This window comes from Myxocyprinus asiaticus, chromosome 20 (genome assembly GCF_019703515.2).
Source record: "Myxocyprinus asiaticus isolate MX2 ecotype Aquarium Trade chromosome 20, UBuf_Myxa_2, whole genome shotgun sequence".
Taxonomy (NCBI): domain Eukaryota; kingdom Metazoa; phylum Chordata; class Actinopteri; order Cypriniformes; family Catostomidae; genus Myxocyprinus; species Myxocyprinus asiaticus.
The window spans coordinates 13156338-13175018 of record NC_059363.1 but is presented as its reverse complement, the minus strand read 5'-3'; the positions used below and the strand labels follow the sequence as shown (position 1 = coordinate 13175018).

General features: G+C 38.3%; 1 pseudogene; it reads left to right on the top strand.

The window, feature by feature from the left end:
• Nucleotides 1-1357: 1357 nt before the first annotated feature.
• Nucleotides 1358-18681, top strand: part of LOC127411038 (formin-2-like) — an 83552-nt pseudogene continuing 66228 nt past the window's right edge.

The following is an 18681-nucleotide window of genomic DNA, read 5'->3' as shown; positions in this document are numbered from 1 at the left end:
TAACGGAGACTCCAACCAGGCAAGCATGCATGCTTTTTCTTTCTATCTGTTTTTCTCTTTATGCTTTTCTCTTTTGTTAAACAGCTTTCCTGTAATGTTCTTTCTTAATCCAGCTCAGATCAATTCAGATTAGCAGTGACTTTCTAATCATAGACTATGCTACAGACTAATCATATAGTACTTAGTGACTGATGTGAAGTGTATATCCAAAAGACATGTATGTGTCTGTATACTTATCAATAGTTCCATGTCTTATTGATGCAAATTTGCTTCAGTAAATAAAAACATTTAATATCTGTAAAGCTGATGTTAAACTAGCTTCATTTTGGAAGACTTGAACTTTCATTTTAGTTATACTGTAGTACTTTACAATTATTTCTGACACTTCGTAAATCAGTTTAGAACTAACCTTTTATATAAAAATGTCACATTTTCTGCAGTTGATAAATGCAAGCTATATGCCTGATTAAAGTTTGTAATGTATAAATGTTTTGAGAGCTCATGGTTATGTGTGTGATGTCACAGCTAGAGGATAACACTGATTTCAGGCCTGCTGGTTACAGTCATACATCAGTTTATAAGATCAGTTTGTAAGCTCACATGATGCTGTGCTGGCACACTGTGTCGTGTCACACACACAAACACACACACACACACACACACACACACACACACACACACACACAAACACACAAAGCAATAAAAATACTGTGCTATTTTCAGACATTTTCGGTGCAGATTTACATGGATTAGTTCAATTCTACCTCTAAAATAAGATACAAATCCAGTGGTACTTTTCAAAATCATAAAAATAATTAATGAATATGCCTTTTCTTTTGACTATCAACACTCATTCTTCAAAGACCCAGTTTATATTATGACACCATGAGATTCATTCTAACAGGTATGAATGTCAGTACACTTGTTTTCCCTAAGTGCTGCCTGAATTTCAGCAAATCTGAGGACAGTGTTAATCCAGTGTAAATCAATGCTATGTAGAGCTGAATGAAAAAGATACAGTTAATTGTACTATGGGCTAGAAAAATATGAACTATGTTATAGCTCATATACTAGCCCATATAAATTTGTATAACACCCAATTTTTGGTTATTTTGTTCATTTTGACAACAAAATAAAAAAGTATTTATTAGAATTGAGAGTTATATGCAGGCCCAACACAATAAATTCACACATTTATTTTAAATGGAATGTTCCACAACACTGGGATTGACCATATTATTTGTTCATCAGTTTCTCATTGTTTTACTCTGTTTTATGTCTGATAAGATTATCCTTTTGTCCCTGTCTCAGGTCAGTATTCTCAACAAGTGTGTTTTTCTATCATATTTGAATCAAGATGAAAACCATACAGATGATAGAGATGCAGTTACCTGTAAGAGAGAGTTTCCACTCATCTCCCTTCAGAGAGCTGAGGAAAGAAAGGAGGAAGAGCAGCTTGACTAATTTTATCAGGAGACACCAGCAACAGTTATTACACCAGCAAATTCATCAGAAGGAACAGCAGTCCTCACCCTCACAGGGTTTCACTGCACATGCTCAGTTGGGCTGCTCTTCAAGCAGCCCGTTATGTGGCCTGACAGAGCGATCAGATGAGAGAGTCCGGGAAAGAGAGGGAGAGACAGAGCGAGAGATGGGGAGGCAGGGGGAGCTGTCTCTCAGACAGTTCTCAGCTACAGCATCAAAGCTCGCATCATTACGGCAGCTGCTCATGGCGGTGGAGAGAGAGGGATTAGAGAGGGAAGGGGACAAAGTGCAAGGGGGCATGGAGAGGGAGAGAGGAGAGAAGCGAGAGCAGCAGAGAGAACAGAAAAGTCAGCCTGAGCAGACACATTCCCAGCATGGCCTCATCACTAAAGGTGTTCGCCTTCTGAGGAACATGGGAAACCAGGAGGCCAGGCAGAAGAAGCACACAGCCACTACGAGAGCAGAAGGCAGTGGGAATGGGGCGAGCACTGATTGCCGAGACCCAGAAAATCTCAAGAAGATTAAGAAGTCTGAAAGCAAAGCCAGTAAATTATCAGGCGACTCGTCGGACAAGAAGAAATCCAAATCAGATGGCTCTAAAATCTCTGTATTCTCCAACATCCACATCCGAAAGGGTCTCTCCTGAAAAGGGTTGTCCAAAGAGGATGTACTGGATGGTGGGATTAGGATTAAGAGCGTGGATGCCAATGGCAGCAGTAACAGTGGATTGTCGGGTAATGAGTTTGAGGGTCTGACTCCTGACAGTAAACTGGAGAGAAAGCAACTAATGGCCGAAAGCAGGCACTCAACCCTGGATATGACAGATGAAGATGTTGGGAAAGAGACTGAGGGCTCAGGGTCTGATACAGACCTCTACAGCTACCACTCAGCTACTGAAGCTCAGGATCTACTGTCCGATATCCAGAAGACGATCAGACAGCAGCAGATGGGGGGTTTTGCTGAGGGGCTTATCAGTAGATGTGGAAACAGGCAAGGACAATTAGGGTCTGAGGGCCAGGCTGAGGTCACTCTGGGTCTGACAAGTGGAGATAGAAAGAGGATTGCTGGTATGGGTGAACCAGAGAGAGGAGCGAGTATATCTGTATCTGACATCATGGAACAAGATATAGTACAGTTGGCACAGAGGTAGGGGTTACTAAAATCACATTAAAAGCAGGGTCAGTTGGAGAAGTGATTGACTTTGCAAACAAGGCTGATCAAACAAATATCATCAATTTACCCAATGACTACAGCATCCAGGATACTATCACTAAGACGAGCAGCTTCCATGGCACCTTGGTAGTTTTTCCCAAATCAGCCAGTAACTACAGTTTTCAGGATAGCACAGCAACGACATCCACCTCCTACAAGGGTGCCGAGGAGATTATGGAGAGTTCTTCTCTTTCATCTCCACTGGAAGAATCTCACTATGGTAACAGTAGCCTAACCCAAAGCCTAGAGGTAGGGATGAATTCAGCCGATCAGCTCAGTGACCCCAAAGTCAACTCTATGTCAAAAATCAGCCGGTCATTTTTGTGCCGCAGAAGAGTATTAGTAGTGTAGAGCTGAACGTAGAGCCATTTGAGGATGTTGATGCTATAGAGGAGGAAGAGCATAGGCATTCCACTCATAGAAGAAGAAAAAGCAGTGCTGTGTCTATCACGAAATGGTCATCCGAGAACTTTTTAGGTCCTGGGTCACGACCTCATAGAACTTCCAGTACAAATCTTGGGGTTAAACCGTATCCTACAAGACACACATCCTATGTTAAAATGACCACCAGACAGCTCACCTCACCCATAATCTCCCCATGCACAAATCCCTTACCATCCCCTATATGCCCTCGTAGGGTCGGCCCAGAATTAGGCTCATGCCAAGTGTCTCACAGGGCAGGGAGCTGGAGAGCAAGGTGAAAGAGGTCCTGCAGCATTGCAGGGCCAGTGGGCTGCCATGATGAATGGTGTGAAGCCATACGTGGTCAATCAGAGCTATTGAAAGATGTTTCCAGACTGCCAGACCCAGGCAAACATCCACCTTTCCAGATGTCTTTTCAGGTGAGTGAGCGGTTCTTATTTTGCTGCATCTGTTTTAGTTTGTGTATTAACATGAAAATACAAAGGTATGAAATTCAATGCAATTATATAAATGGAGTGAATATTTGCACAAGATGCGCACCTACAGTAGTGTTGCTACAGTGGCGTGGGGTGTAACGAGAGTGGATGTGCTTTTTTCTTGCGGATTACCCGGGTTCGATTCTGCCTTTTGTCCATATATTTCTCATCCTGTTTCCTGTCTCCAATATTAATATTTCTTTTAATACTACTACTAATAAATGAAAATAAATATAAAGGTTGATTTTGTTGCAGTGATTTGGTCACAGTGAAGGTTGATGAGTTGAGAAAAAGGTTTGATCCAGGTAAAATTAACCATGGTTTTACTATAGTAATATTGTAGCAACCATGTTTTTTGGTAGAAGCCATAGTTTCAATGCAATTAACCACAGTGTTACTGCAGTAATATGGTGTTAATATAGTATCAATGTTTAATTTTGTGGTTACTATGATTTTACTACAACATACTATGGTGATACTATGGTTACTGTAGTAAAGCCATGGTTGATTTTTGTAAGAGAAGGTTAAGGTTAGTTTTAGGGGTACGAGTTGGTGCAGACTCCACCTAATTTATATGCTTAATTTGATTTCTCCAAGTAGGATGTTCCTGGATCAATATCTTTGTGGGTCATGGAAAAACATTCCTATCAAACAATTAGATTTGAGATTTTAGGGCTGGGGTTGGGACTTGAACAACATTCTTTTCAACCTACCATATCACTAACTTTAGGGGTAGTTAAGGGTAGGACTATGCTTGTTTGACAGAAAGGTTGAGCCAGGAATACATCCTTGCAAATCATGCTCACTTTACTTGTACAAGTATCATTATCATGCATTTCCACTGGTTAATCTTCCTGTGCTGGTTCAAGTCTCTTTTGCTGGAAATATGTAAATTTCCCTTTTGTAATAAGCAATCCTATGAACTATAAAATGTATGATTATGATCCCATTAGGAGATAGTAAAACAATATGCTGCCATGGCATCTTATATTATAAGAGGGGATTGCTTTTTTGGCTTCTCTTTTCATTAGTCATAATCCTTTCTTTCTTTATCTCTTGATGTATTTCACTCCACTCCAGGCTTAGTGAGCAGTGAAGTCTAAACACGTAAAATCTGGCTCTCAAATATGCACATTACACTCACGCAATGCACAAACACACACAGGCACATATTGGCTACTGGCTAAGTAAGCTCTGGCTTCTGCTTCATTGAATCAGAATGCCACAGGAAGTCACTCAAATACACACTCATAAAGACACACACTCAATGTTCTTGAGTGGTTTATGCATAGAGACAGCTCTTGCCAAGTCATTCATCAAGGTTACATTAGGACAGATCAGAGATACAGAAAAAAAAAATAAAAATAAAGACATTGGATTCTATTGCCTGATTCTGTTTATTTTGTTCTGTTTTCACTTCCTGAATGTAGGTGCAAAGCTAGCATGCATATCTGAATTTATTTACAAAGCATTAAACACACTGATGCATCAAATGTTAATCAGGTCAAAGACCAACAGATTTTGAAAGTCAAAAAGCACAATATTGCAATGCAGCATGGCATCTATTGTCAGTTTATGTTAGAGAGAAATAATCTGCAATTCTAAGACTTGATTTAATCTAGAGAACTCCCAAAGGCCTCCAGATTACAGTATTGTTCAGTATGGCTTCATTTAGATTTTATCAATACAGAATGACAACAGCCAAAACACAGACATTCAAGCAATCCAGTAGCCCTATAATCTTTGCAGAAACCAAGCATGTTATGATAATACCATATGATGTCATGAAACAGCCGGTTGAAACAGGCCAATCTTGAGAATCTGAAAACGATAAGCTTCCTGTTCTCATGATCATGCAGTCGTATCTACTGTGTATAATAGTTAATTCCCTGTAAAAACAAACTTTGCCCTAGACATATTTTAGCATTAAGCAAGCCTCGCAGTCACAAGCCAGCTTTGATCATCTTACAAAGGTTCAATGCCATGATGGTGAATGGTGACCTTTTAGCAGACTGCTAACTTGAAAACTTGCAAATTAAACTTGTTTCCTAGCAGACTGATAAACATATGCACATCCTGATGCCTGGGAGTTGTATGGCGGCAAGTCTGTTAGATGGATTTCATAAACTTTTTTTTAACAAGGCTAGCATCCAGCTAACTATCAGTAATTTGACTTCAGAATGATCTGATAATTTCTAACTCTTTCTAACAAGTTTAACAAGACTTGCCTTGTCATCCAGTTTTACCAGGAATATCATGCTGGTCGACCAGCTTTACCAACTGCGTTTAGCTGAGGAACAGCATGACTATAATGGAAGGCTAGCTAGACCATAACCAAACCAGCAAAGACCAGCATAGAGATTCACGCTGCCTGAAGCTGGTCTTTTCAGCAGGATAGCTGTTTCAAATTTCATTTTTAGTCTGCTCATTAAATTTTCAAAACACATTCTAATATTTCAAATCAAATCAAATCAAATCACTTTTAGTGTACTTTTATTGTACTATTGTACTTTTTATTTGCACTTTTATTTTCAGTAAATAGAATAAATGGAAAATGAGAACAATATTTTGTAGACAAAGAGAGAGAGGATTTGTTTTTTCTTTCTGTTTATGTTTATTGATGCTGCACAGAAATATTCCAGAGGGTGATGGAAGACTGCAGGGCGAGACATTGAGTTTGTGTCCACCTGATAAATGAAAGAGAGGAAGTTCAAGTGTATGTTTATGCTCTGTGTGGGAAGATATTCCTGTTTAGAATGCACATACATGTACATGTCTGCCCACTAAATGAAATAGCTGTCCTTAAATCAGATGTGAAATATTACTAAAATTAATTATGTATCAGTTTATTTCCACTCTATATGTTTTGTGGCTTAAAGCTACAGCATAGTCCCCAGTTCTTGAAACTGTGATACTTTAGTGGCGATTCTTAAATGTCTGGATTCTTCAAGAAGCACTTTAAAAATAACCATTGTTTTATTTATCAGTTATTTACTTGTTAAAGCAATGGTGGAGTGCAGTTACATACTAATGTGGTATTTTGATCTTCCCATATTACTTTGAATATGGATCTTTTCAGTTTCTCTCTCTTACAGGTCGGTCTCTGCTGGAGAGGTGTTTAATGCAGTGGGGTTGTTCTGAGGGTGACAGTAGTGCACTGGAAGTTGAAAGATTCTGTTCCCGTATTCTAGCTCTGGGGATTCTACAGCCGTTCAGTGACTGCCTCAGGGAACCGGCTACAGGACAAGATGTCACCGACAAGCCCACCTTTAATGTATGACCATTCAATTATTTAATTATCTCTGTCTTTAAAGGTACATTCTATTAATCTTCCACATTTTTTATGCAAAACATTGCAGAAGCTTCCCTATATATACTGTATATATATCAGAGTTGGAGACTTGATCATGTGGTCTTAAACACGGTCTTGGTCTGGGTCTGGGTCTCGGCTTATGGTCTTAGTCAAGATCACAGTGTATTACCAAAGTCTGTCTGTCTGTTTGTCTGTCTATCTATCTATCGTGGTAGCCGTGGTACCCAATAAGCTTGTTACATTGTAGCAAGTGTTCTTATGAGTTTTTGCTGCACGATTATGACACAAATTGTAATTGAAGATTGTTTCCATTTAAATTGTAATAGCTATTAATAATATTGATTAATATCAATTTATTGCTTGTCGTTTTATTTATGTAGCTAGCTATTTAGTATATATATATATATATATATATATATATATATATATATATATATATATATATATATATATATATATATACACACACACACTGGCAGCCAAAAAGTTTGAAATAATGTACAGATTTTGGTGTTTCGGAAAAGGAAATTGGTACTTTAATTCACCAAAGTGGAATTCAACTGATCATAAATTATATTCAGGACATATTTGATGTAAAAAACAGCACAATCACTATTTGAAAAAAGTCACTTTTGATCAAATCTAGATAGGCCCCATTTCCAGCAGCCACCACTCCAACACTTTATCCTTGAGTAATCATGCTACATTGCTAATTTCGTACTAGAAAATCACTTGCCATTATATCAAACACAGTAGAAACTCATCAGTCAATCATTGTTTTGAGGAATGAAGGCTATACAATGCTTGAAATTGCCAAAAACCTGAAGATTTCATTCAAAGATGTACACTACAGTCTTCAAAGACAAAGGACAACTGGCTCTAACAAGGACAGAAAGAGATGTGGAAGGCCAGATGTACAACTAAACAAGAGGATAAATACATCAGTGCCTTTAGTTTGAGAAATAGATGCCTCACATGTCCTCAGCTGACAGCTCAACAGCAGTTTCATGTACAACACTAAAGAGAAAACTCAGGGGTGGTGGCCTTATGGGAAGAATTGCAAAGAAAAAGCAACTTTTGAAACAGAAAAAAAAAAAAAACAGAATAGGTTAGAGTGGGCAAAGAAACACAGACATTGGACAACAGATAATTGGAAAAGAGTGTTATGGATCTTAACCTCATTGAGCTTTTGTGGGATCAGCTAGACTGTAAAGTGCATGAGAAGTGCCTGACAAGACAGCCACATCTATTGCAAGTGCTACAGGAAACGTGGGGTCAAACTGACAGCTTGAATGCCAAGGATCTGCGAAGCTGTCATTGCGGCACGTGGAGGATTTTTTGATGACACTTTGAAGTAGTTTAAGAAGTTCAAATTATAATAGTAACTTTTCATGTTATTAATGTCCTGACTATACATTGTGATCAGTTGAATGCCACTTTGGTGAATAAAAGTACCAATTTCTTTCCATAAGAGCAAAATCTGTACATTATTCCAAACTTTTGGCCACCAGTGTATTTCCGAGGTGTAGTCAGGACCAGTATATGATAGCTGTTTGGGACCAAGGGAGAGATGTAACTATGTATTTTCTTTAGCATAAGAAAAATAATGAGATTTTCAGATAGATATGGAACGAGAGAATAGGTTTGATGAGAGCTGAAAATGGTTATGGTTCTTTATCCTGCCTTGGCAGGCAAGCTATGTTGGGAGTCTCAGTTGAATGTTCTAATAAGTTACAGTGACAGTATACAAGAACAGTGGTTAACAATTGGTGGGACGCGACATAAAAATGGGTTGCAGGTCTGTTTTGATATGGTCACATATAACAGAGGAACAGAATGCTAAATGCCAATAATAAAATGCAACTAACCAAATAATAGCACATAATTAGGATAGCAAAATTAATAGGTTTTAAAATTGACTTTTAAAAGGGAAAATGCTTCCCATATTTTTGTTTTTGATGTAAAAGGATGTGTGTTCAATGAAATTCTACCATATTATTCATCTGTCATAGCTAGCTAAATAAGCTAGATGCCAACATGGACAGGTTGCGTGACATGCCCTCATCCATGAAAACCATCAACAAAACAACACAAGGTGAAAAAATGATGACCCAGACTACATTAAATACAGGTTCCCTTGCAACAAGGATAAATGTGTTGGCTATTGCGTTGTGTTGCAATTTATTGTCCAATGATTGATCTGTAATGTCATTTTTCTGTGCCTGAACTTCACTCTCTCTCGTTCTTTCTCTCTCCCTCTCATTCTTGTTATCTTGTGGCTCCGCCCGCCAAAGCAGATCTGTGTCTGAACAAATGAACATTTAACACCGCTTCTGCAACTTGCCCTTCCCCCTTTTCCTTTCATAACCACACACACACACACACACACACACACACACACACACACACACACATGTTGGTGCGGCTATCCTTATGAGGACTCTCCATAGACATAATGATTTTTGTACTGTACAAGCTATAGATTCTATCCGCTAACCCTACCCTTAAACCTAACGCTCACAGAAAACTTTCTACATTTTTACATTTTCAAAAAAACATTATTTAGTATGATTTTTAAGCAATTTGAATTATGGGGACACTAGAAATGTCCTCATAAACCACATTTATGGCATAATACCCTTGTAATTACCAGTTTGTAACCTAAAAAACCCAAACCTGTACACACACACATAATTCCTAACCCATTTTACCAGTGTGAACACACATATTTATGTTGTGTGGGCATTTATTTATAGACCATGTGCCAAACAAATAGTGTACATGGCACGCATAAATAAGTGCACACACTCATTGCTCATACACCCTCAAATGGACACATCTGCATGCATAAGCCGTCTGCTGACCAGGTTACATAAGACTGGTCACATGCCCAAGGTTGCTTCTTCATCTTTGTATTCATTGCTGTATGTATGAGAGATACTTTTATTATTCATCTATCCAGCTGTATATCTATATATACATCTGTCTATCCATGCATTTAACCTTATATTAACATGTTTCCATTAATCTCTTGTTGCTTCAGTCTTGAATCTGCCCTGTTTACAACCTCCTCTGCCTTCCAGGCACGGCATGTTCGGACCCTCACTGACTGGTCTGTTAATTCTCTAAGTTCTAAGAACAGCCTGGTCTTCTCCTACTTGCAACCCAGGTTGATGGACTTTAATGGCAGTTGTAAGATGTTTCTTCCAATGCTACGTCTGAAAGACAACACGGCAAGCCAAGCCACTTCCTGATGTAACTGTTGGCCTTGGTGTCCAGCCTTTTTAAGTGTTTGTTTGTACATGCAAAAGTCTGGAGGATACTTGTGACATCATCCATATAGCTGCACAGTGCTTCCTGGGACCATCTGTCTAGCACCAATTAGGATGATTTCGAATGCAGCTGTGAACAGGATGGGAGAGATTGAACATCCCATCGCAATCCCTTTTTCCAGTTGCTGCCATCCAGTTATGTACTCCTGTGTTGCATGTCATATTTTCAGGTCCCCATAGTAACTGTTTACCAGGCTCTTAATACACTCTGGTACATGGACATACTCTGGTACTCTAACATACAGTATATGGGCATCACTGCAGTGTGTTTATTGTGTTTATTTAAGAGTCCCACATACACACTACATTAACCCCTAACCCTAAACTTACCTTAAAAAAAATAACCTTGGTTTTACTACAGTAACCATAGTTTCATCATGGTATTTTGTTGTAAATTTACAGTAACCACAAAATTAACCATGGTTACTATATTACCACCATTTCACTGAAGTAACACCATGGTTAATTGCATTAAAACGATGGTTTCTGCTAAAAAACATGGTTACTACAATATTACTATAGTAATACAGTGTTGCAATCTACACACAAGCGATGCCAAGCCGTGGGAACGAGTGCGATCGTCAGACCCCGCCTCTGGATCAGACACTTTCCTGCAAATTACTGTGATAAAATCAACATTTATATTCATATTTATCTATTATTTTAAGCAGTATTAAAGAAAATATTACGTGGAAACAGGAAATCGGATGGGAAAAAGAGTGGGACAAAAGGCAGAGTCGAACTGGGGTCGCTAGGACAACACTACATATTCACACCTTCTTTATAACCCACGCCACCGCAGTGACACCTGTTGTCTAGTTTGTCATATATTTCTCTGGTTTCACCAGACCATTGGGTGCAAATAGCTGCACTGTGTGGCAGACCGGTGTGCAAATAGTCTCTCCATAATTAACACCCATTTTTAAAATGGTCAGACAAGTGATCCTGTTGTTCTATTGACCCCGGTCCAAACATCAGCCATCATGTTTTAATTTCTATCTTTACACTACACATTGGAATCCATTTAATTTTTTTCTATTCTGTTTTGTTTTGCCAAGTTTTGCACCTTCTGTTTCCCATTGTGGAGACAAAGGCTTTTCACACTGTGCCTAACCCTGGCTTATGGGATAATTCACCAAAAAATGAAAATTCTGTCATCATTTACTCACCCTCATGCCATCCCAGATGAGTGTGACTTTCTTTCTTCAGTAGAACACAAACAAAGATTTTTAGAAGAATATCTCAGCTCTGTAGGTCCATACAATGCAAATGAATGGTAAACAGCACTTTAAAGCTCCAAAAAGCTTGATAAGCTAGTAAAAGTAACCCATATGTCTCCAGTGGTTAGATGAATGTCTTCTAAAGTGATACAATCACTTTGGGTGAGAAACAGATTGATATTTAAGTCCTTTTCACTATAATTGTTTACTCCAGTCACTCTCCAATGCATGTCCATGAGGGGAATCAGTTTACGCTGCCTCTTGTATGACGTAAGCACACTGGCATGTTCAAATGAGAGCAAAACCAATGAAGCATGTGAACAGCGATCTCTTGTAAACAAATCAAGCTGCACTTCCGGTTGTCTCACGTCCGTTCTTATGAAGATGCCAAAGCTCACGTCACTCGAGAGGCAGCAGTGTGAACTGATTCCCCTCATGGACGCGCATTGGAGAGCGACTGGAAGTAAACAATTATAGTGAAAAGAGTTTTTAATCAATAACGCCACAAATAATGTTGATTGAGCTAAACATGTAACACTAGGCCATTTTTAACCCTGATTTATGCAATGTTTTTAGACTTGTAATTTTGAAAAGTTGTTAGCACTGCTTTTAACATTGGGTTATGAAGCCCTGATCTTTTTTTTTTTTTTTTTTCAGAATTGTGGTGCCAGAATGTTACAATGTTTTGGTAAGCAATAGAAAACCAATCATATAAATGAAATTAAATATTATATAACTTAATTAAATATTAATGTGCTTTGTACAGCTGCAGAAGCGCATGTTTGGTTTCAGCATTTTAGGTTACAAATGTCTAACAACGACAAACACATTAACTGGAGTGCTGTACTTGTCCAATAAATGATATTTCCCTTGTAAATATGCAAAGAAGATTATTAACCTAGGGTTTACAAGTGTTCAGTGTGAAATCTCAAAAGCTGGCTACTCAGGATTGAGAATGAACAGTTCTAAACATGGGACAAGATACAGTAACACAGGATTACATTAACCAAGGGTTCAAACTGTGAAAAAAAAGTGTAAATACACTGTTCTCTACAGTCAACTTTCATAGCGTTAGAGGGTACGCTGGCACGTTTGGCTGCTGCTCCTCTCACCGTTTTGTTTGTTTTGTTTGTTCCATTTAAGTTATATTGTTTTCAGTGCCTCTATGGTTGCGATGTGGTGGTGCCATTTTATATATTTTGGACTGTTGTTTTTACTTCTGTGTTCCACCCAGAATAACCTGCAGCGTGCAATGGGGAATCAATGCCTTGGTCCGGCTGCACATGTGGATTCTACGATTTTGAGCTCACGGTGTGCTTCGGGGAATCAAAGCCTTGGATCGGCTGTGTATGTGCACTTAATGACCATGGCCCTAAGGTACACTGCATGCCAACTTCTGAATGTAAAACAGAGCTCTTATTGCCTGGCTAAAGACTCTTATGAACTCTGTCGAGACGCTGGCATGCTACATCCTAAACTATATATCCATCGGGGTTTGAGGCGCAGTTTTGCTGTCTCATCCTCTCCTAACATCTTTGTCCCTACCTGTCGACGTAAGTCCAACAAACTGTTTTATGCTGGTGTTGATCACAGTAATTTAACATCGGTTCCCCGCGTGGAGATGAAACCATTGCCTTCTCCACTTCAGAGCCGGGCTTATGCTGCATTATTTAATGCCCGCTCTGTGAATAACAAGGCGCTGCTTTTATCGGATTTTCTTACAGATAAAAAGCTGGACTTATTGTTTTTAACTGAAACCTGGCATAAAGAAAATGATGGACTCCTGTTTAACCAGATCACTCCAGCAGGCTTTGGAGTATTAGATCTCCCGTGGTTATCTGGCAGAGGTGGAGGCATTATTGTGGTTTACAACCTGAAGTTCAACATAAGCTCTGTGCCCGTTCCCCAGTTTTCATCATTTGAATGCCTGGTCTTGAGTATTTCTGCTCCTATATCTACTATCGTTGCTACAGTCTATAAACCACCTAAGACTAAGACACATGCAGCTTTTATGTCAGAGTTTGCTGATTTTCTGTCAACGTTGAGTATGAATTTCCACAGAATTTTAATTGTGGGAGACTTTTACATTCATGTGACTCTTTGACGAATAAGGAATTTCTGTCGTTACTTGATTGATTTAACTTTTCACAGTTTGTAACTGACCTGACTCATAACAAAGGCCATACCCTGGATCTTGTGATTGCTAATGGCTTGAATGTATCACATTTTTCATCTGTTTACATTGGACTGTCAGATCATTCAGCTGTCTTCTTTAATTTGGAACTGTATCATTCATGTTAGCCTACCATCCGAACAGTAACATTCCGGAAGTGGAAGTCTAATGATCAGACAGTTTTTTCCAATTCTGTTGTTTCCACTTTAAGTGATCTGCATCCTACATTGTTGGTGGAGAAAGTTCTACAGTTAAATTCTGCTCTTGCTAATAATCTAGACTCTTTTGCTCCCCTAAAGTCACGTAAGGTTATTTTCGCCCACTCTGCTCCTTGGTATAATGACAATATGTCAATCAAGGCTGCTTTTCGGAAAATGGAGCGTAAATGGGGTCTTACTGGCTTGACTGTTTATTATCAAGCTTGGAAGGATCTTCTGAGTGATTACAGAGCATTAATTGAGAATGAAAGATCATCTTATTTCTCTCAGACTATTGTAAACAATCAAGGAAATCCCAGACATTTGTTCCAAACTATAAATAGACTGCTTCAAGTCAATGCTGTTACCACCTTGCCTGTTTCTCAACAGTTATGTAACTCTTTTCTTCAGTTTTTTTATTCTAAAATCGATAATGTTCGCAAACAAATTTCTGTCACATCTGATTCCACCGCTTCACTCTTTCGTCCATCTGGGTTTGCTGGTGTTTCTTTCACTAATTTCTCTCTGAGAAATTTCTGATTCTGAGGCTCTCACAAGGGAGGTATCTAGCATGAATTCTACCACTTGCTTGCTTGATCCTATTCCCACAAGCTTATTTAAATCTTGCTTTGAAGTTTGGTGCCCTGATATCCTCAGTATTATAAATGATTCGTTGGAGACTGGGGTTGTTCCAGCAGCATTAAAGATTGCTGCTGTAACACCTGTGCCAAAAAAAGAAAATGCTGCCCTGGATGATTTTAACAATTTTCATCCCATCTCAAATCTTCCGTTTTTGGCAAAAATACATGAGTGTGTTGTTGCCTCTCAATTGTGTAATCATCTTACAATTAATAACCTTTTTGAACCCCTTCAGTCAGGTTTTTGTAAATTTCACAGTACTGAAATGGCTTTGGTCAAAGTTATCAATGACTTGTTGATGGCTTCTGATTCTGGAGCAACTTCCATTCTCATCCTTCTTGATCTTAGAGCCGACTTCGATACTGTTGATCATGGTCTTTTACTTACCCACCTTGAAAGAGTTTTTGGTGTGTTGGGGACAGTTTTAAACTGGTTTAAATCCTATTTTACTGTCCATTCACAGTTTATTTCTATGGGTGGTTACAGGTCTGACATTAGTTCTGTACTCAATGGTGTTCCTCAGGGCTCAGTTTTAGGCCCTTTACTTTCAATATTTATTTATCTCCACTTGGGCATCTGCTGCGATTGCTCGGCCTCCATTATCACTTTTATGCTGACGATACCCAAATCTATATACACTCAAAATCTGGTGAAAACCTTGATGTTTGTTTTCTTTCTGACTGTATTTCTGAGATAAAAACATGGATGAATAATAATTTTCTTTGGCTGAATAGCGGTAAAACCAAAGTTATGCTTATAGGTTCCCGTCATCAAATTCCCAAAGCTGATTCATTGTCTCTGTTTGTTGATGGCTCTGTTTTGGAGACTCAAAGTAAAATGAGGAACCTTGGAGTCATTTTTGATACCAGTCTTACATTTGATTCTTTTGTACAGAGTACTGTTAAAGCATACTTTTTTCACCTCAGATATATAGCAAGATTGCGCCCTATGCTAAATTTTTCTGTAGCTGAAAAGCTGATAAACTAATTTGTTGTCTTTCAGATAGATTACTGTTACGCCCTTTTAGCCAGAGTTTCTAAATCCACACTCAATAAGCTCCAGTATGTACAAAACTCTGCCGCCAGGATCCTGACTGGGACCAGGACATGCAATCATATTACTCCTGTATTGGAGTCCTTGCACTGGCTCCCAGTCAGTTTCCGTGTCGATTTTAAATTTATGATGCTGACATACAAAGCATTACACAACTTGTCTCCTCATTATTTATCTGCATTGTTAATCCCTTACACCCCAAATCGCAGACTGTGCTCCTCACAGTCTAATTTGTTGACTGTTCCACAAACCCGCTTAAAATCTATGGGTGACTGGGCTTTTTCTGTCTATGCTCCTACCCTTTGGAACTCTCTTCCTCTAGAACTTAGGGAAGCTCAGACCTATGACATTTTTAAAGCTCAACTCAAGATATACTTTTTTAAACTGGCATTTGCTTGCTGATGTTTACTTTTATATTTTTATTGTGCTATGTACTGCTTATTTTGTGTACAGCACTTTGAAAAGATGCTTTTAAAGGTGCTCTATAAATTAAAGTTTATTATTATTATTATTATTATTATTATTATTATTATTATTATTATTATAAGCTGGTTCCTGTTCAGAAAAGCAAGTATATTCAGCAGAAGTGCTCCTTGTGCTCTGCATTAACACACACTGCTGCTCAGTGATGGAAATAAATGCACAATAACACTGTTGTCCAAAGAGAATGCAAAACATGACTTAACACTGTGATTGAGGGCGTAGGTTTGGTTTGAAAGTTGGTAGGTACATATTGCAAGGATAATTTTCAAAATGTTGGTATAAAGAAAACACGTGAAAGTCAGTCTGTTTATTTAGGCAAAATAACATTATTACCTCATTTAACAAGTCGCTTTACTTATTTCTGTGCCTCATCATATTAAATATTTGCCTTTTTTCAAGAATTTCTAAAGAATAAACAAATAAAGAACTGACCACTGCGATAAACTTGGATAATGTGACAGCGATATGCGATCCGATAAACCTAAGATTAATGGGTCAAAATCAAATGTGAACTTTTTCCAAGATTTACCTCAAGAAAATGATATTCAAAGGAAATTAAGTGACATTCTGTAAAAGGTATTATCCAGCATTAAACAAATGGAAATCTAAACAAAAGGGCAGGGTAATTTAACAATTTACATGTCCAAAATATCATCACAAGAAAAAGAAATTATGGGGAGAATGGAGCATTGACATTTTTTTCCCACTTTCTGCTTTCCAACTCCCCTCACTCACACATAAACTTTTATCATAGTGCTTATATATACGTTCTCACATTTTTTTATCTGAAAAAGTAGGCCTCCTGAACAAATTAGGCTTTAGGATTAGCCTATAACTTATGACATTGTTGATCACAAATGCCTTATTTTATTGAAAAAACATTTTCCAATCTATCCTGATGTTCTTCTCCAATGTGCAAAATTAATCAAATTTAGTAGTTATACTCGCATCTTAAAATCCTGCACCTCTGACATAGTCATTCAAATTTTAAGGTGTCTTCCTCAAGAGGGCGCTCACCAGACAAATAAGCAGAATCATCCATTGGGCTGCATGCAAAACTCAGGACATTTTTGACCTAGACAGGAAACATTTTTACAAGTATGCTTGTTTACATTTTTAAAGTTTAAATCTATTAATTTCAAGGATAGGACAAAAGATACCTATGCAAATCCACCCATTTAATCTCTAGAAAAAGTTTTTTTTTTTTTTTTTTTTAAATCTTACAAACAAATGTGATTGATGCATCCTGAACAGTGCTGAGAAAAGTAACAGGTGCCACGTGACAACACTGTTTATGCTCTGCTTCAGAAGAGGCAGAACAAAAATGTACATATAAATAATTATACTAAGGACCTTTAATAATTGTTTAAATGCAAATAAAAAACATAGTCAAAAGTTAAAGTGTTTTCTGTGTGGTAAAATTGCCCAAATGTTGCTCGGAACATTTCAGATTTTCCGAATGTTGGGAGGGACATGTCGCTATCATCCTTACCTAAATCTACGCCTATGACTGTTATTTAATTGGCTGTGATTTCAAGAGGAGAACTGGAGACAGTTTTCATCATTTTGTTTAACTATTTGTCACAAACCAACAGTTATGACATCATAAATGCATGTTTTCCAAGCCATCAATCATGCTTTTTAGCAGATATATAAATGTATATCAGGGCATTGGTACCAGTGGGTGTTTTGAATAGGGGTTTATTGTTGATTGGCAGGTAGAAGGTATAATTTAGAGGCGGGAGTTCTCTTTTCCTCTCTGTTCTTATGTTTGTGTTGATGCCTGTGTGTGCTCAGCTGAGTTAACACACAAATACACACTGAAATGCATGCACAATGTACTGTACACATACACACACACACAGAGAAAAGATTAATGCTAAGTTGAAAAAAAAAAATATTATCCATTCAAGGAAGTGGATTTTGTATTTATGGATTATACAGTATATAGCCAGACCTGTTATATCAGCTTGTAAAGTGTAGAGTGGTGGTGGTGTAGTGGACTAAAGTATTGAACTGGTAAGCAGAAAGTTGTTGGTTCAATCCCCCAGTCACTACCATTGTGTCCTTGAGCAAGGCACTTAACTCCAGGTTGCTCCAGGGGGATTGTCCCTGTAATCAGGGCACTGCAAGTTGCTTTGGATAAAAGTGTCTGTCAACTGCATAAATGTAAAGTTTACCTTTAATTGGTGTTGGTCCTGCAGTGCAATACTGCACCAAGTCTTACTCAAATGGCATGTTCACGGCTTGTTTAAACAAACCCCCACTGATGTGAATAGACAGCTTCAGAGACAGCATTTCATTTTGGTTTCCTAGCATGCTGGCAGTGTCAGCGAGACAAATGCCATGTATCCTTTGTGCTCTGCTCTGGCCAGTAGCGTTAGCAAGTATTTTTTTCTTACAGTGTGCCAGCAGAGGTCACTCTTCACACAGTGTTTCCACAGAATCATACATTTTTTCTTGCTGTTTAAATGGCATTGCAGCCCTAGGGATTAGAGGGCTAATTTTAGAATCTTGTATGCCATTTAAAATATATTGCACTGTGCTGTCTTGCCATAATCAGCTCTTTTTAATGCCAGCTCTCTGTTTCTCTTGTATACACAGAAAGAGCAGCTGTATGCCTGGGCTCCATTGGATCAGCATGAGATCAGAGCACCTGGACGGCTGCAAACACT